Raw genomic sequence first — 20,470 nt, 5'->3', positions numbered from 1 at the left:
AACACCAGCAACAATGACTACATAGCAGAACTGGGTCACCTCCCCATCCATCTGGTGCCATCTCAACTAAAGCCACTGCAGAGTACCAAAAACAACGAGGAGTCCTTGTGGCAGCTTAGAGACTAACAAATTTGTTTGGGCATAAGTTTCCATGGTCTAGAACCCGCTTCATCAGATGCATGGAGTGGAAAATACAGTAGCAGGTACATATACATAGTACATGAAAAGATGGGAGTTGCCTTACCAAGTTGGGGGTCAGTCTAAGGAGACAATTCAATTAACAGTAGAGTCCCAAGGGAGGAAAAATCACTTTTGTAGTGGTAATGAGGGTGGCCCATTTCAAACAGTTGACAAGAAGGTGTGAGTAACAGTAGGGGGAAATTAGTTTTTATAAAGACCCATCCACTCCCAGTCTTTATTCAGGCCTAATTTGATGGTGTCCAGTTTGAAAATTAATTCCAGTTCTGCAGTTTCATGTTGGAATCTGTTTCTAAAGTTTTTTTGTTGAAGAATTGCCACTTTTAAGTCTGTTATTGAGTGACCAGGGAGCCTGAAGTGTTCTCCTATTGGTTTTTGAATGTTATAATTCCTGATGTCAGATGTGTGTCCATTTATTCTTTTGAGTAGAGACTGTCCGGTTTGGCCAATGTACATGGTAGAGGGGCATTGTTGGCACATGATGGCATATATCACATTGGTAGATGCACAGGTGAACGAGCCCTTGATGGTGTGGCTGATGTGGGTAGGTCCTGTGATGGTGTCCCTTGAATAGATATGTGGACAGAGTTGGCACCGGGGTTTGTTACAGAGTTTGGTTCCTGGGTTAGTATTTTTGTTGTGTGGTGTGTAGTTGCTGATGAGTATTTGCTTCAGTTGGGGGGCTGTCTGTAAGCGAGGACTGGCCCCCAAGGTCTGTGAGAGTGAGGGATCGTCCTTCAGGACAGGTTGTTTTCAAACTAAACCCAAAGGCAAACATACATTATTCTTAGTTCTGGGCACTTCTAAGTTCCTGATCAGTAGGCGCAAATAACCTCATCCAAAGCCAACTGGTGCTCAAGATACCATACTAACACTTCAAACACAGTAGCCCAGCAATAGTCAATAGGCAGACCACAGGCCAAATCTTGACCACCAGATGCTTTTGAACGGACCCCAAAATATATTTATTTACTTATTATCATCATTATTGTTTGTTTTCTCTGGAGTCTGGCCCTTGACTATACCTTGACCAAGAAATGTGGACCTTGACAAAAAAAAAATTTGACTATCCCTGTACAGGAGAGCCTTATGCAGAACAATCACACTAGTAGATACTTCTACATATTATGCTGTGGTGATATAAGACAGACTCTCACCAAATACAATATCAGAGACCATAAACTTGGAGTAGAAAGTGGAAGATACAAGGCATAACTCAAGAAAATAATGACTGCAAACAAAGTGAGATAAGACAAACTGCGGCACACACACATCTTCTACTCTAACACCCAGTGCAAGAAAGATGTTTCAAACTGTCAGGAAATTTAAAAGGCTCTTAAATTAAAAGCAATGAGGAAAAAATTAAGAAACAGAGAGAGACAGCATTACACTATGTAGCAAACTGAATCAGGTATGGGCAAGAAGTCTCACAGAAATCCAAATACACTGAAGCCTCATCTTGGCAGACGCTTGAGATACTGTATCCACCTATAACAGAGGTCTTGGGGTGGGCTCTCTTACATATTTGTCGCATTCATCATAGGTATCATGCCAAAACATTATTGAATTGGAATTTACTGAAGGAGATAAGCTAGAGGTTGCAACCTCTCCTGGACAAAGCTATCTCCCGACTGTGCAGAAGGGGAGCACAAAGTGAGGGAATTAGGAGGGCAGCTTCTCCTAGTCTGGGCCCTACCCCTAAAACAAAAAGGCAAATAGGGATAGGAAGATCAGGCCAAGAGAACCTCTCCCACCCCACTCTGAATAATAGATTGGGGAGGGAAGGCCTATTTAGAGCAGACTCTGGCTTCCTATTGCTGCAGGAGACAGAACTTCTCTTGAGGCAAATCCATGAATATCAGACCAAATTCTGCGCAAGTGCCAGGAAAACATCTTCTGTCTGTCTCATGTGTGAAAGAAGAAAGGAAAGAAAACAAAGCATGAATGTGGCTTAATGTATGGTTTCAGAGTAACAGCCGTGTTAGTCTGTATTTGCAAAAAGAAAAGGAGTACTTGTGGCACCTTAGAGACTAACCAATTTATTTGAGCACGAAAGCTCATGCTCAAATAAATTGGTTAGTCTCTAAGGTGCCACAAGTACTCCTTTTCTTTTTGCTTAATGTATGGTTGGATGGATTCCTTTATTTATGTTGGTGGAAGAACATCAGTGTAGGAAGGGCTGCCCCGTCATAACAATAACTCTGTCTTGGCTCTGCTCTGCAACAGCAAATCTGTGGCATTTGAGCTTCCACTTTCCTTACTCCAAATTGTGACATCCTAATGCTGTGCAATCTGGGACACCAGACAACAGAGCTGGAATCCCTTGTGTGATGGCTGACCCACTGCCTTGATGCTGCTGAGGTATTAGATGCAGGATAGCTCTTCTAATCCTCAAGACATCATGCAGCAATTCACTAGCCAAAAGCTTTATCCCATTCAATACCAGTGCATGCAGAGTTTTGGAGTGAAGCTTCTGCCCTCCTGCGGCTAAGTTCCAATGTAGAGGTGTTGGAGAAACATTGACGGAACCATATTTTGTCAGAATGCGCAGTTCCTTGAATCTAAATGCTTTGTCCAGTTTACCCAATTTCACTAGAATTTATTTTTGGAAGGAAACTGAGTTCCAGCAATGTCAAAATGTCCCGTTTTGACATTTTCTGAATGAAACATTTTGATATTTGTTGTTTTGAAACAACTTTTTGATTTTGATTTTTTGTTTACTTTATATATTATTATTACATTACAAGAAAACATTTTAAAAGTCAAAATCAAAAAACTTTTCAATCTTGTCCAAATAAAACATTTTGATCAACCTAAATTGATTTCTTTCTGAGTTTTTCTTCAGGGAGAATTTCTAAGTTTGGTGTTTTCATTCTGACGGAGAATAAAGCCATATTTCAAAATCTTGAAATCCTCCATGAAACAGGATTTCTGTCCTCCGTACAGCTCTACTCCTATGGTATTTACAAACATTGTTCTGCCATAGTGCTCACCCCTGGTGATTTGGAGGCAAGTGGATTTCTTGGGTTGGCTTCTTTTAAAAAGGATTTCCAGTCAATATTGTCAGCTACCATCACTGGGGACTAATAACCACCGGCACTAGGAACAAGTTGTTGATAGTTTATTGTCTATAGCTGGCTTATGATCAACAGCTCATTTTAGTGATATTGTGTTATCTGTATTGTATAAACATTAAACATCATAAACCGTCCAACGTGGACTTGGCTATACGTTGGTTTAATTCCCTTCCAACATTGAACGAGCAGCTCAAAGTTCACCTGACGTATAATGGAGTAATGGCCTATGTTTCAGGGAGCACATTCCTAAGCAAAGGAGTCAAGCAGCGGTATCAGAGGGTAAGATTTCTTGGACTTGAATTTGCCCTGTGGAACATGCTCTTAGAGGTTAATACTGTAGTGCTCTACCTGAGAGTCCAACTTCTCTCTGGAATCCAGCCCTGTCACTCACAAGCACAGCAGAGTACTCCGCATTGGTTCTTTGGCTCCATTATATCCTCATTGACAAACACTCCTCAAGAGAGAAGAAAATCCACCTTAAAAGTATGGCTCTGGCACAGCTCAATTCCTACCGCATATGTTTGTCTTTTTTCTCTAAATTTAGCTTTCTCTTCAATGATTGGGCCGAAGTTCAATTCTCATCTAAGGGAAGGACAAACAATGCTCCCTAAAGCCAGGCAAAAATGGTGCAGACCTTCTACAACACAGCTCTGTAAAAGCACCTTATTCCTGATCTGCAGCTCCCCCTGTTGCCCCAGTCCTCAGCCCCACACAACTTTGCCAATGCACCTCAAAAGGCTGGTCTGCAGTTCCTATAATGATGATACAACATAATGTTAGCATCTTCGATACAAAAGTATTTCAGAATGCTTTGTCAAAGTTAAATAACAGCCAAGGCAGAGAAGAATGTGGAGGCAACAGTAAGGGAGAAAACAGTGGTTTGTAGATGAGATTGAAATTCAGATTATTCTGTTATTTTTAAAGTGACTAAAGCTATGTTAAACTGAACAGAGACAAAAAGGACAAGGGAACCTGCCCCAACACATTTACAATCTGCATTTAGCAGTGATGCAATGGGAATAAACAGCAAGGAGGGTTTGGAGTGTGGTGGAGTACGGCAAGGATAATAGTAATGTAATTACAAGGTGATCTATCTACTCTATTGCAGTTCTATTCAAATTCTTCCAACATGTCAGCAAAATAATAATTAAATGGAGAACAAGTCAATATAGTTTATTTGGACTTTCAAAAAGCCTTTTGCAAAGTCCCCCACATGACTATTAAGGAAACTAAGTTGTGGAGTGAAAGGTAAAGCACTGTGATGGATTAAAGATGAGTTAAGAAAGAGAAGACAACGAATAGAAATAAATGGCCAATTTGTAGCATGGCAAAAGATAAACAGTGGGGCAACATAAGGTTTTATTATTAATGATCCTGAAGAGGAGGTGTGCACACAAGTAGCAAAATTTGCAAATGACATAAAATTATTTAGGTTAGTCAAGGTCAGAAAAGACATGAGCAACATCAGAGGGACCTCAGAAAGCTAGAAAAATGGTGGCACATGGTGGCAGATAAAATTCAATCATATAATCACAGCAATGTAGGACTGGGAGGAACCTCAAGAGGTCATCTAGTCCACCCCCCTGCACTGAGGCAGGATCAAGTATACCTAGACCATCCCTGACAGATGCTTGTTTAATCTCTTCTCTAAAACTTCTAATGATGGGGATTCCACAACCTCCCTAAGTAGCCTGTTCCAGTGCTTAACTGTCCTTATACTTAGAAAGTTTTTCCTAATATATAGCCTAAATCTCCCTTGCTGCAAATAAAGCCAATTCTTGTCCTATCATTGGTGGACAGGGAGAACAATTGTTCACTGTCCTCTTTACAACAATCTTTTACATATGTGAAGACTTATCTCACCCCTCAGCCTTCTCTCCTTTAGACTAAACATGCCCAGTTTTTTCAATCTTTCCTCATAAGTCATGTTTTCCAACCTCCTACTTTTGTTGCTCTATTCTGGACTCTCTGAAATTTGTCCACATCTTTCTTAAAGTGTGGTGCCCAGAATTGAACACAGTACTCCAAGAGGCCTTATCAGTGCACAGTAGAGTGGGACAATTACCTCCCATGTCTTACATAGGACTGTCCTGATAATACATCCCAGAATTACATTTCCCTTTTTCACAACAGCATTTCATTGTTGACTCATATTCAATTTGTGATTCACTATCATCCCCAGATCCTTTTCTGCAGTGTTGCTGCCCAGACAGTTATTCCCAATCTGGTTTTGTGCATTTGATTTTCCTATCTAAGTGTAGTATTTTGCACTTGCCTTTATTGAATTTTATCTTACTAATTTTAGACCAATTCTTCAGTTTATCAAGGTAATTTTGAATTCCAATTCTGTCCTCCAAAGTGCCTGCAACCCTTCCTAGTGTGGTGTCATCCACAAAATTTATAAGTGTACTTCCACTCCGTAATCCAGGACAGACCTCTGCAGGATCCAACTTGATATGTCTTCCCAGTTTGACAGCAAACCATTGATAACGACTCTTTGAGTATTGTTTTACAATCAGTTGTGTACCCACCTAATAATAATTTCATCTGGACCATATTTCCTAAGTTTGCTTATGAGAATGTCATGTGAGACTGTGACAAAAGCCTTATTAAAGTCAAGATATATCATGTCTACTGCTTCCCCACCATCTTCTAGTCTTGTTACCTTGTCAAAGAAGAAATTAGTTTGGTTTGGTATGATTTGTTCTTGATAAATCCATGTTGGCTATTACTTATCATCTTGTTATCCTCCTAGTGCTCACAAACTGATAGTTTAATAATTTGTTCCAGTATCTTTCCAGGTATCAAAATAAGGCTGACAGGTCTATAATTCCCAGGGTCCTCTTTGTTCCCCTTTTTAAAGATAGGTACTATGTTTGCCCTTCTCCAGTTCGGTGGAACCTACCCCATCCTACGTGAATTCTCGAAGATAATTGCTGATGGTTCAGAGATTACTTTGGATTTTTTTTAAGTACTGCAGGGAAAATTTTATCAGGCCTTTTCAACTGGGTACGTCTAAATATTATTTAAACTTGTACTTTCCTGATTCTGCCCTCTGTTCCTTCCCCGTTGTTAATATTAATTGTGTGAAGCATGTGGCCACAGTTAACCTTTTTAGTGACGAATGAAGCAAAAATGGCATTAAATACTTCACTTATTTTATCAGTGTTCACATATACAAGGTACTGTACAATGAGAAATAATTTGATGTATTCATAGACATTGAGTTCTAAATTAATAGACATTGAGTTCTGAATTAACTGTAACAACTAAAACAAAAAACAAAAAAAACCCAGGGCATCATTCTGACCGGCTCAAATAAGTTCTGGCTTAAACGCATTAACAAGGATCCTAAACCCAAAGTTTTCATAATGGAGAGTCTACTGTTAAGCTCCTAAATCTATATTTAGGTATCTAAAGAAAGCTGACCTAAATTTTTTATTTAGGTACCTAAATATGAATTTAAGAGCCTAACTTAGGCATCCTCGATTGAAAGTTTTAGCACAGTGCATTCCATGGACAAAGAAACATCTAATTAATCCATAAACTACAACAGCTCCAGGATGATGGAGTTGTCTACAGTGTTAAAGGCTGCACTGAAGACAAGGAGCCATCAGCACTAAAAAGGAGGAAGTCAATGACTACATGAATCAGAGTTGCTCCCATGCTCTGGACGGAGCAAAATCCAGATGGAAAACATTCAAGGATATTGCTGGTTGAGCTGTGACTGGAGAGATGAGGCAAGAATATCTCAAGCACTTTGGTAAGAGTGTTGGGGACACTGGGCATGGCCACTAGGTAACTCAAGGGGATGGAAGTCCACGAGTGTCGATGAAGCCCCCTTGCACTAGGCCCAAGTGTCCTTGGCCCCCCCGCCCGGAGGCACTCGCAACAGTCATGCTGGGGATTTCGCAACAATATGTTACAAAGTCAGACTGTCTGAAACTAAACAAGGCCAGACAGGGCAGATATGGCAGAATAATGCTGAACAAAGCAGCTTTATGTATGGTTTAACAGATGGTACAAAGCAAAAGGGAACTAGCTGGTATCTGGATTGGCTGGCTATATGGATATTTAGGGCAGCTTGCTATTGGATAAGTATGCTGAAGAAAGGATGTATAAAAGTCTGTTTAACTTCCTGCTCTGTGTACAGGATTTGAGGTGAATATCTCCCTGTGCCATATTGAAGCTTCAAATAAACTTTTCCGCTTCTCCACCCCGTTGTGATTATTGGGTGACGCACACCGGGCAACGAACCTTGCTGTTGCTTGCCTCGGGCACTCTGTGCCAGCAACAAGAGTCAACTAGAAGGCTAAACATGGGAGATGGGCAGAAAGGAAAAATGTCAGGGAAGGACTAGACAGTGGCAGATTTGAGAGAGTTAGACAAGTTACTGGAGGCAAAGGTGCATGTCCATCTCATGCAGTGGGTGGTGAGAACAGGGAGCAAAGGGCAGGGAAGATAGGGTCAAGCCATAGGAAAGGGAGTCAAGAGAAATTGTTTTCTTAAGGGGTGGATGTCAGAAATGCCCAGGGGTGACAAGAGAAATTAGAAATAAAAAGAGAGGGAGGCATCCCTCTGAGCAGGGTAGGTAGAAATGAGAGTGGAAGTTACCAGCATCTTTGGAAATGTGGGAGGAGTAGGAAGTACACTTCAGAAAGAATCCTCTGTTGTTACAGTTGGGTCACACACCGCTCTGTCAATGCCCTTCAGTCCTCCCCTGAAACACTTCCATCTATTCCAGTCCTGGGCAGGGGCCACTCTATAGGCAAACTAAGGGTATGTCTACACTATGAAATTAGGTCGAATTTATAGAAGTCGGTTTTTTAGAAATCGGTTTTATATATTCGAGCGTGTGTGTCCCCACAGAAAATGCTCTAAGTGCATTAAGTGCATTAACTCGGCGGAGTGCTTCCACAGTACCGAGGCAAGCGTCGACCTCCGGAGTGTTGCACTGTGGGTAGCTATCCCACAGTTCCCGCAGTCTCTACTGCCCATTGGAATTCTGGGTTGAGATCCCAATGCCTGATGGGGCTAAAACATTGTCCTGGGTGGTTCTGGGTACATGTCGTGCTGGCAGACGTGGTACTGCATTGCTACACAGCAGCAGCAACCCCTTGCCTTGTGGCAACAGACGGTACAGTAGGACTGGTAGCCATCATCGTCATGTCTGAGGTGCTCCTGGTCGCCTCTGTGAGGTCGATCAGGAGCGCCTGGGCAGACATGGGCGCAGGGACTAAATTTGGAGTGACTTGATCAGGTCATTCTCTTTAGTCCTGCAGTCAGTCCTATTGAACCATCTTATGGTGAGCAGGCAGGCAATACGGATTGCTAGCAGTCCTCTTGTACCATCTTCTGCCGAGCAGCCATGAGATGCGGATGGCTTGCAGTCCTTCTGCACCGTCTGCTGCCAGCCAAAGATGTAAAAGATAGATGGAGTGTATCAAAATAAGAAATAGACCAGATTTGGTTTGTACTCATTTGCACCCCCCTCCCTCTGGCCCCCATCTAGGGGACTCATTCCTCTAGGTCACACTGCAGTCACTCACAGAGAAGGTGCAGCGAGGTAAATCTAGCCATGTATCAATCAGAGGCCAGACCAACCTGCTTATTCCAATAAGAACAATAATTTAGGTGCACCATTTCTTATTGGAACCCTCCGTGAAGTCCTGCCTGAAATACTCCTTGATGTAAAGCCACCCCCTTTGTTGATTTAAACTCCCTGTAAGCCAACCCTGTAAGCCATGTCGTCAGTTGCCCCTCCCTGCGTCAGACAATCGTGCATCTGAGTTGAGAGTGCTATCCAGAGCAGTCATAATGGAGCACTCTGGGATAGCTCCCGGAGGCCAATACCGTCGAATTGTGTCCACAGTGCCCCAAATTCGACCCGGCAAGGCCGATTTAAGTGCTAATCCCCTTGTCAGGGGTGGAGAAAGGAAATCAATTTTAAGAGCCCTTTAAGTCAAAATAAAGGGCTTCATCGTGTGGACGGGTGCAGGTTTACATCGATTTAACGATGCTAAATTCGACCTAAAGTCCTAGTGTAGACCAGGGATAAGCAGCTGCCTAGGCTGTAAGGATAAGGCCTTTGTCTGCAGCCATATTATAAAGCCTAAGGCCTTTGTTTACAGCCAGATTAAAAGAGCAGCCAAGCAGCAGCCATTAGCTAAGAAGCAAGAAGTCACATCCTCACATTCCATCTAACTTACATTAAAACAATGTAATACCAGGCTGTTAAGAAGGAGACCATGTCCTAATGGCACCCACTATCACCAGATAAAGAAACAGATCTTAAGATGGTTGAAGAAAACTTAGTTTGATAGCATTCTGTCTGTCAAGAAATCACTTCTCCATAGCTGTGATTGTGAAATCCTCATTTCTTTATCGTTTCGTCATTATGGTCCCCACTTCCCTATTGTTTCTCTGTATGGTCTCTGGTTCTTTAATTGTTTCTCTCAGTTACATAATTAATTTTGCTAGGTGTAAATTAAGGTGGTGGGGTAGGATTGGTTAAAGAATTTTGTTATGCTATGTTAGGATTGGTTGGTAAAATTTTAGTATAATGATTGGTTAAAGTATAGCTAAAAAAGACTCAAATTTCACTATATAAACTGGGGTCCAAAAGGAAGTTCTTTGGGAACCAATTCCAGGACACAGCCCCAAAGATCAGAGCTGCCAGACCTCAACACTCTGCCAATGACACTGTGCAGAAACTGGAGTCCCCCAGATGGACCTGATCCTGACTGACCAGAAGGAAAAGTTCATCTGTCTTATTGGAAGTGGTGAGCCCTGTATGTGTAGCATGTGCATTCTGTTTTTAGTGATTGTTAATAGAAGTTAAGGATATTACTGTGTAAGGCTCTTTCACTGGTAGAAAGTCCTGCACACCTGCAGAAGTAGTATACACCCAGAGCCCTATGTATTGGGAAAGGGTGTGGGTACTTAAATTGACCAAGTTAGTTATACCCTAAGCCCTATGAATTGGGTATGAGTGGCCCTGAACCCTACGAATTGGGCAAGGGTAAGTGCTTTTCGCCTGGAGCCCTACGAATTGGGAAAAGATGGGGGTGCATAAATTAACCGGGTTATGCCTGGAGCCCGACAGACTGAGAAAAGGTGGAGTGCTCTAATATGTGCAGGTAACAAGGCAGCAGATTTTGCTTAGGGCAGCAGGGCCAAACCTGAGTGGCCCTATGACCACATGCACCAAGTTGCAATGCCACCCACTCAAATTTCGCCCAGCCGTCCTCCCATTGTGACATGGGGTGGCCAGGCCAAACCTGAGTGAGTGGCACTGCGACCTGGTGCTTGGCCCCTGCACTTTGACCATAACCACTGAACCATCAGAAGGCTCACTGCACCCCCATAGAAAGTCCGTGTCCCCTTGGCTGAGAACCTCTGTTCTAGGGTGTAGGATGCAGGGTGGCACGCTGAAGTTTTGCCTAGGGTGGCACATTGTCTTGAGTGGCCTCTGGTCCTGGGTCCTCAATCACTCTGCTAAAGCCCCTCTATCCTACCCATAACCAACCAAGATCCAATAATCAAACCAGTATATCTTCAGTTAATGAGCTCCTTGCTCACATTAATCCAATAAAGCACCGAGAGCACCAACCTCTCCATGGAAACACAAACGACAAGCACCCTCACAAAGTGACCCCCAAATCAAGTACATGCCCATGGATATGCTTAAAATATTGCAAATATAGGTAGATATGAGTGGCCAATGGAAACCCATTGACTTGTCAGTCAAACAAACATTCGGAAGACAGGAAAAACAACTCTGGATCCACAAGTCCCAGTGAGAATGTTCTCAAAGTGGGCCTGATCTGATCTGAAATAAATGGAAACATTTCCATCCACTCTAATGGACACTGAAATGGTGCTGTGTTTTTCATGTGCACAGGTCCCTACTTCCTAGCATTTCCCTTCTCTAACCTTCCCAGTCTCCCGTTAGATTTGTTTCAGACTCTGTGTACAATGTGTGACATCCACTTTCATCATCCATCACTCTGAATCACTTCTAAAGATAAAACTCTGCCTTTTTCATTTCCCCCTGTTGGGTCAGGGCTCTCTCCATGCCTGTTGCCACTGCCTCCTCAGACTAGCTGCTCTCACGGCCCTTCTTACTTCCTGCATCACCAGTGAGGCTGTTCTTGGATTTCCCTTCAAGTCACAATCACAGCATATCTAACCAGCCGAAGAATTTCTCTCAGGTTCAGTAACAGAAAAAACACTGACTGCTTACACAGCCAAGTTGTGCCGTTAACCCAGCATGAAAGCCAGAGGGAAACGGGGTGTTCTCTCTTATACGTAGCCTGACCCAGCTACTAAATGGCTGTAAAATTCTGTAGGCAACAGTGCCATCAAATGATTTGGGTCGTAAGCCAGGGCCCTAGCTACTGAGACTGACCTATCAATAAAGGATCAAATAATCAGTTTCTTGAATTTCCCTAAAGGCCTCAGGAAATACCAGCTTCTGACCCTCCTGGGATATGCTCTAACCAGGGTGATGTCTCAGACCAGAGAGAGTAGTGATCATTAACTGCCTGTAATTAACAGTTCTTAGAATAAAGGCTGAAGAATATGCCTGCCTTCAAAACTGGCCCACAACCAAAGGGTCTGGGTGGGGAGTGGGGGAAAACAACAACAAAGACTGAAGAAAGAGCCAGCTAGATCCAAATCTCATCCACAGTCTTGATCCATGTCAAAATCTAGATCAGGATCCTAGATTAATTCCAAACACCCTGATGTCTAAGTGTGCAAATCCATTGATTTTAAACATACAGTTTGCTTACACACAATTGCACTGGCAGGAACGTCAGTTGTGTGGACTAGCACTTGTTGTCAGTCCCCCGTCTCTCTGGCAGGCAATCGTTATTAAAGTAACACAAAGTTGAGAAGCTTAAAAAACCCAAAGTCAGTTAACACAGATTTCAGATTCTTACAGTCACCTTTAAACTGTGGTCAGAAAAGTGACTATGTAAAAACAAGCCCTTCTTACTCACTATCTCCACTCCCTATATGTCACTGAGTCATATTGGCTGACTACAATGACACAAACAAATTTTTGTTCCCATCAGGCTTGAAGCTGTTAATAAAAACAGAGTGCCAAAAATGTGCCCAACACTTAACTAAACAAATACTAAGACAAGATCCCTCCCTGGAGAGCCTGAATTGAAGCACAAAAACAATCGTGGACCAAAAGTTGGACACAAGAGCATATGGAACCATCGTTATTGAGATGGGTGAAGGAAGGATTCATGGAAGAAGTGGGCTCTAAGCAGAGTGAGGAGGATTGGTGACAGGTGGTGGGAAGAAGGTGCCTTCGATTTTGTCTCACACAGCATTCACAGAATCAACAGCTATATTCTTATCTAAGAGGCAGTAAAAGCCCAGCTGGAGTCTCAGCTCTCAGTTGGAGTTTGCAGAATCAGCAGAGAGAGAAACTGTCTTCTGGACGTGTAACTTGAGTACACTGGATCCAGAAGGAATAAATATGCAACTGCTTTCCTCTCCCCAACCCCCAGCAAACTCTCCCCACCCAAAACAAATGCCCTAACGTTCACATATGCAAATCAACAGAGGAAGTATACAAATCAATCCAAAGTCAGTCCCACCCAAGGAAAACACACCTGACAAAAAGTATCAATGTATCAAATTGTTTGGGTTAATTTTTCCTCTTTCCCTACCCAGCAATGAAATGACCAGAAATAATAACAACTTACACCGTGGGATAATTTAAGTTTACAGTAAGAACTAAGAGACCAACACAAGGGAGGAGAAAGACTATAAAGGTTGTGAACTGTTAAGCGGAAGGGTCACTACAAACCCCTAGAAAATATCCTGTGGGGGCCAAACCTGCACTAGCCCTGGTAGATGGACCAGAGGGGACTTGACAGGCCTTCTCCTATTTACATTACAAGTTATTTCATTACATGATCATACAACAACTGACCCAGTTGTACAACAGTTGTACAACATTCCACAGTCTGTACATGCATCTATGGCCAGAGTGAGAGATACATCTTATTAGTTATTACTTGTTAAGCACTGACCATAGGCTCAGTTCTGTAAATGCAGAGAAGGTATGGTCTCTACTCTGAGGCACTCATACCTTTGCTACATAGGAAAGTTTTATCAGCATATCCCACCACCGTGTAAACACCCTTATACTAGAATAAGAATGTCCACAAGGGAGGGGTGTGTGTTTGTGTGATACTGGGAGAACTTTATCTGTTTAAATCACACCTTAATTCATACTGAAAAACAACTTTCCTGGGTAGACCAGGACTGAGGCCTGGTCTCTAAACAGGTTATGCACCAGTAAAACTAGGTCAATCAGGGGTGTGATTTTTTACAAAACAATTACATCTATACCTTTATTGGTTTAGATTAATACTGTAAGTTAAACCAGTGCAACTTTCTCATGGGGACAAACCCCAGCCCCAAAGTTGTACAGTTATAGTGGTACAACCCCTCCAGTGTGGACACAGATACATGGATATTAAGATGCCTTACCCCACTATTGCTTATTTCCCTTTCCTTATGGGAATAAACTTTTCTGGTATAAGCATGTTTATACCTCTGTAACGGCACCCACACAAGAGAAGCCGTACCCCTTCAGCTATACCAGCCTTGCCAGTGTTTGATCCATGACAATACTCTGCCCCTCACTCCATGACTACTTAGCTTCAGCCTGGTCTACACTACGAGTTTAGGTCGAATTTAGCAGCGTTACCTCAATTTAACCCTGCACCCGTCCACACGACGAAGCCCTTTTTTTTGACTTAAAGGGCTCTTAAAATCTATTTCTTTACTCCACCCCCAATGAGGGGATTAGCGCTGAAATCGGCCTTGCCGGGTCGAATTTGGGGTACTGTGGATGAAATTCGACGGTATTGGCCTCCGGGAGCTATCCCAGAGTGCTTAGTTGTGTCCGCTCTGGACGCACTCTCAACTCAGATGCACTAGCCAGGTAGACAGGAAAAGGCCTGCGAACTTTTGAATCTTATTTCCTGTTTGGCCAGCGTGGCGAGCTCACCTGCACAGGTCACCATGCAGAGCCCATCAGCACAGGAAACCATGCAGTTCTAGAATCGCCGAAGAGCTCCAGCATGGACTGAACAGGAGGTACGGGATCTGATCGCTGTATGGGGAGACAAATCCGTGCTGGCAGAACTCGGTTCGTAAAGAGGAAATGCCAAAATATTTGAAAAAATATCCAATGGCATGAAGGACAAAGGCTATAACAGAGACCTGCAGCAGTGCCGCGTGAAAATTAAGGAGCTCAGGCAAACCTACCAAAAAACCAGGGAGGCAAATGGCCGCTTAGTTCAGAGCCCCAAACATGCCACTTCTATGATGAGCTGCATGCTATTCTAGGGGATGCAGCCACCACTACCCCAACCCTGTGCTTTGACTCCATCCAAGGAGTGGGAGGCAACACAGAAGCAGGTTTTGGGGGCGAGGAAGATGAGGAGGAGGTTGTAGATAGCTCACAGCAAGGAAGCGGAGAAACCAGTTTCCCCAAGAGCCAAGATCTGTTTATCACCCCGGATCTGGAGCCACTACCCCCTGAAGCCACCCAAGGCAGGCTCCCGGACCCTGAAGGCAGAGAAGGGACCTCTAGTGAGTGTACCTTTGTAAATATTATACATGGTTTAAAAGCAAGTGTGTTTAATGATTAATTTGCCCTGGCATTTGCGGCCAGTACAGCTACTGGAAAAGTCTGTTAACATGTCTGGGAATGGAGCAGAAATCCTCTAGGGACATCTCCATAAAGCTCTCCTGGATGTAACCCCAAAGCCTTTGCAAAAGGTTTCTGGGGAGGGCAGCCTTATTCCGTCCTCCATGGTAGGACACTTTATCACACCAGGCCAGTAGCACGTAGTCGGGAATCATTGCAGAACAAAGCATTGCAGCGTATGGTCCCAGTGTTTGCTGGCATTCAAACAACATCCATTCTTTATCTCTCTGTGTTACCCTCAGGAGAGTGATATCATTCATGGTCACCTGGTTGAAATAGGGTGGTTTTAGTAAGCAGACATTCAGAGGTGCCCATTCCTGCTGGGCTGTTTGCCTGTAGCTGAACAGAAATCTTCCCCACTGTTAGCCATGCGGTGGGGGGAGTGGGTGAAACCATCATCCCAGAGAATTGTGTGTGTGGGTGGGGGGGGGAGGTTAGTTGGGTTTCTGCTGCACGTTAACCCAGAAACTGCAGCCCCTCCTTTTAAATTGCCAACCCATTTTAAATGGACAACCCAACGGCTACTTTGTATGGGAAATGAGGGCGCTGCTGTTTGAAACCATTCCCACACGTTATGAAGGTTAAAGAAGCCAAAAGACTGTGGCTTCCTGCAAGCTGAATTCTGTTGACCGGCTCTGCGTGAGTGATCTCTGACACCAAACCAGCATACCCTCAATAAGAGGCAAAATGCGACCTTGTAATGAAAGTACATGTGCTATGTAATGTTAACAGCAAGGTTTACCATGAAAGAGTGTACCCATTGTTCTATAAAATGCGTCTTTTTAACTACCACTCTCCCTATTTTTTTCCTCCACCAGCTGCATATGTTTCTCCTTCCCAGAGGCTAGTGAAGATTAGAAGGCGAAAAAAATGCACTCATAATGAAATGTTCTCTGACCTCATGCTGTCCTCCCTGACAGAGGACAGAGCACAGCAAAATACATGGAGGCAGACAATCTCAGAGTGAAGGAAAACACAATATGACCACGAGGAGAGGTGGCGGGCTGAAGATGGTAGGTGGCGTCAGCTTGCTGAAAGAAGGCAGGAGTCAATGCTCAGGCTGCTGGAGGATCAAACTCATATGCTCCAGTGTATGGTTGAGCTGCAGCAAAGGCAGCAGGAACACAGACCACCGCTACAGCCCCTGTGTAACCAACCGCCCTCCTCCCCAAGTTCCATAGCCTCCTCACCCAGACGCCCAAGAACGCGGTGGGGGGGCCTCTGGACACCCAGCCACTCCACCCTAGAGGATTGCCCAAGCAACAGAAGGTTGGCATTCAATAAGTTTTAAAGTTTTAAACTTTTAAAGTGCTGTGTGGCCTTGTCCTTCCCTCCTTCACCACCCCTCCCGGCCTACCTTGGCAGTTATCCCCCTATTTGTGTGATGAATAAATAAAGAATGCATGAACGTGAAGTGTGACAAAGTTCCTGCTCTACCTTGGTGGGTCTTGCGCTTATTGGCGGATTTGCTCGCCTTGGAGCTTCACGGCAGCCCTCAGCTTGGCCGTTTTTCTGAACCCATGGTCCAGGTCGACTCCTCCTGTGTCTGACCAAGAGTTGGGAGGATTTGGGGGGAACCCGGGCCCACCCTCTACTCCGGGTTCCAGCCCAGGGCCCTGTGGAATGCAGCTGTCTAGAGTCATAGAATCATAGAATATCAGGGTTAGAAGGGACCTCAGGAGGTCATCTAGTCCAACCCCCTGCTCAAAGCAGGACTGATCCCCAATTAAATGATCCCAGCCAGGGCTTTGTCAAGCCTGACCTTAAAAACTTTTAAGGAAGGAGATTCCACCACCTCCCTAGGCAACGCATTCCAGTGTTTAACCACCCTCCTAGTGAAAAAGTTTTTCCTAATATCCAACCTAAATCTCCACCACTGCAACTTGAGACCATTACTCCTTGTTCTGTCATCTGCTACCACTGAGAACAGTCTAGAGCCATCCTCTTTGGAACCCCCTTTCAGGTAGTTGAAAGCAGCTATCAAATCCCCCCTCATTCTTCTCTTCTGCAGACTAAACAATCCCAGTTCCTTCAGCCTCTCCTCATAAGTCATGTGTTCCAGTCCCCTAATCATTTTTGTTGCCCTCCGCTGGACTCTTTCCAATTTTTCCCCATCCTTCTTGTAGCGTGGGGCCCAAAACTGGACACAATACTCCAGATGAGGCCTCACCAGTGTCGAATAGAGGGGAACGATCACGTCCCTCGATCTGCTGGCAATGCCCCTACTTATACATCCCAAAATGCCATTGGTCTTCCAGAGTGCCTCCTGGAACAGCTGTGCGACAGCTACAACTCCCTGGGCTACTTCCCCATGGCCTCCTCCCAACACCTTCTTTATCTTCACCATAGGACCTTCCTCCTGGTGTCTGATAATGCTTGTACACCTCAGTCCTCCAACAGTCTGCGTTCTCATTCTCAGCTCCTAGTGCCTCATGCTCCCAGCTCCTCACACACGCAACACAAACTGAAGTGAGCTCCTTTTTAAACCCAGGTGCCCTGATTAGCCTGCCTTAATTGATTCTAGCAGCTTCTTGATTGGCTGCAGGTGTTCTAATCAGCCTGTCTTAATTGTCTCCAGAAGGTTCCTGATTGTTCTGGAACCTTCCCTGTTGGGAAACGGAACGTCTTTTGCTTGCTCCTCAGCTATCTGCTTTCTGTTTTTTTCTAAAACCCCCTGGCCCGGATTTTTCTTACTTTTTGCACCTGCCTTAGTCCCCCCCCGACCGGGCCAGACGCTTTTTTTGTTTTTTCTTGATTCTTTGTTTTTTTTTCCCCGTCTACGTCCTTCGCCAGCACCCGCCGCCCCCCACGCCTGCTTTCGGGCGCAGCTACTTGCCTCAGCTGAGCCCCCGGAGGAGGGGGGGGAAGATTGCTGATTTTGCTGTCCGGAGGGGGGAGTGAAAACCCCCAGACCCAGCCGTTTTGCCAGCAGCTCGGACCTTACAACATTCTTAACATGCCGGAAGCCTTGGAACACAGCCAACACAGCCGGAGAAGAAGATTCAGCAGACAGACGAAATAATATAAATCATCGTGAGAGGGCCGTAAGACTGAGTAATTTTCTGAATTACACTCTCGTGGGGGGGAGTTTGACTGTGATTACTCGCGTTTGTGGCGGCACAGGGGGTGTGGCGTGGAGACCCCCACCCCCGATCCATCGGTGCCCCCACCCCCCCCATCGTTATTACAACTGTCACGGCCCCCCGCCGTCTGTCCCTGCTGGCAACCTGCCATCTCCCTTCGGATCCAGCTGTTCGCTTTGGACTTTGCCTTCCGGACCGGACAGAACAGCCGACCAACCGAGACTCTTTGAACAAACGTGTGTGGGTCTGCACCCGCCCCCCCCCCCCCCCGGATTGCTTATCCCATAGCTTGCCCCTATTACTGGACCCTGATTTTGTTTCCCTCCCCTCCCCCAGTTTAACCCCCTCAGTATTTCTCCCCTCCCTGCCCGCAGCCTAGCGGAAGGAGGGGCTACCTCGTCTTCTCCCCTCCCCCCTCCTCCTTCCGGTGTCTTCCTGTCTCTCCCTGCTTACAATGGCGGGGAACGAGAGGGGCGAGACTGCTTCAACAAACCTAGTTGTCCCTCCCCCACCACCACCCCTGCCCGATCCCCAAGGTCCCCCCCCTACCACTATTGTTAAGATATTTGCCACCCCCCCTGCTGGGGCACCGGTAGCAGGAAGCACCAGGGTGATCGCTGCTGCTGCTGCACCCACTGCCCCCCCAGATTCTAGGAAACTCCCCCCGGTTCGCCGGAAGGGCCAGGGCGGGTGGAAAGGAAAGGGCCCCGCTAAAACCACTGAGCCCTCCATGGCAGGGGCTGCCCCCAATGCTGTGGCCTCGTCATCAACCGTGGCGCCCCTCCCTGCATTTCCCTCCACCAGCTCTGCGATTGTCCCTCCCCCGGCCCCCAGGACGTATGCCCGGGCGGCAGCGGACTCCCCCCTGCCTGCCGCCTCGTCATCTCGCCCCCCCCCCGCCTCCGCCACCATCACCAGCGGCCGAGGCCCTTTCCCCGCCTTGACCAGGAGGCACGGCGTCCGTTGCCTCCTGGTGCCCGCCTCGCCCCACGTGGAGACCTACGTGCAGGCGTTGGCGAAGGTGGTAGGACCCACGGCTATTGTGGCGGCCTCCAAGATGTATGGGAAGGTCGTCTTCTTCTTAGCCTCGGAGGATGCCGCCCAGGAGGCGGTAGAGAGGGGCCTGACGGTGGGAGGGGTGTTTGTCCCCCTAGAACCGTTAGAAGATTTGGGCGTTCGCCTCGTCCTTACCTCCGTTCCTCCCTTCCTACCCAATGCTGCCCTGTTACCCGCTCTTTCCACCCTGGGGAAACTTGTTTCTGTCATCAGCCCTCTCCCGTTGGGCTGCAAGGACCCCACCCTCCGTCACATTTTTTCGTTCCGCCGGCAAGTGCAGCTTCTACCACCGGCAGGGGCGCGTGACGAAGAGGCGCTTGAGGGGTCCTTTCTAGTCCCCTACCAGGGAGCCCGCTATCGGGTCTTTTATTCTACCGGAGAGGCCCGGTGTTACCTCTGCCGTTCAGCGGGGCATGTCCGCAGAGACTGCCCTCTGGCCCGGGGGGGAGGGGCACCCGAAACCCCCGGGACCCGGCAGGACATCGGCCCCATCGCTGCCGACGCCCCTGGCTGCCCAGCACCTGAAACCAACCCTCCTCCTACTCGACCCATCGCTGCTCCCGTCCGGGCCCAAGAGATACCTTCCCTACAACGCCCGGGCGAGCAAGGGAGTTCCACCCTTGCTAGTACCACTCCAACAGAGCCCATGGAGGAGGGTGTAGCAAGGATATCATCGGGTATAGGAGAGGGCCCTCCCCAAGGAGAAACCCCCGCCCCTCATGTTGCCTCACCGCTGCCTCCCCGAACCCCTAAACCATCGCCTCCGCCCCCCGACACGACCCCTGCTAACCAGCCCCCAGATGACGCTATGGAGGGCTGGACCTTAGTCCAGGGGAAGCGAGGCAAGCGGAAGGCTCGAGCTCCGCTGCATCCACCCGACGCGGAAGCCCCCCGGAAGACCAGGAAAGGAGGCACTGCTATCGAGCCTCCCGCCACGGCCACGAGCGAGATCCATCCGCTGGTGTCGGGAGAGGAAGACGGACTGGCATCAGAGGGTGGAATCCCCCCTCTACGGGAGACCCTCCCCTCCGAGACTTCTGAGGACCCCCCTGCTGCCTGGACATTACCCGAACCCCTCGCGGACCCCGGGGCGACCGTCGAGGCGGGCCCTAGAGGAGAGGCCCCCGGGGTGGCAGGAGTTGGCCTCTCCCCCGTGTACGCGGAGATTGAGGCCCTAGATTTGACCCCGGTCACCCAGGGAGGGGATGATCTGCTGCCGGCTGGCCTTGAGCTGGGCAGCCTTACCCCAGCCTCCCTTTCCCCATGCTCCCTCCCCCTAATTGCCTTCCCGGGTGAGCACCCTGCAGAGG

This window comes from Eretmochelys imbricata, chromosome 6 (assembly GCF_965152235.1).
Source record: "Eretmochelys imbricata isolate rEreImb1 chromosome 6, rEreImb1.hap1, whole genome shotgun sequence".
Taxonomy (NCBI): Eukaryota; Metazoa; Chordata; order Testudines; family Cheloniidae; genus Eretmochelys; species Eretmochelys imbricata.
Note: the sequence above shows the minus strand (reverse complement) of the source record.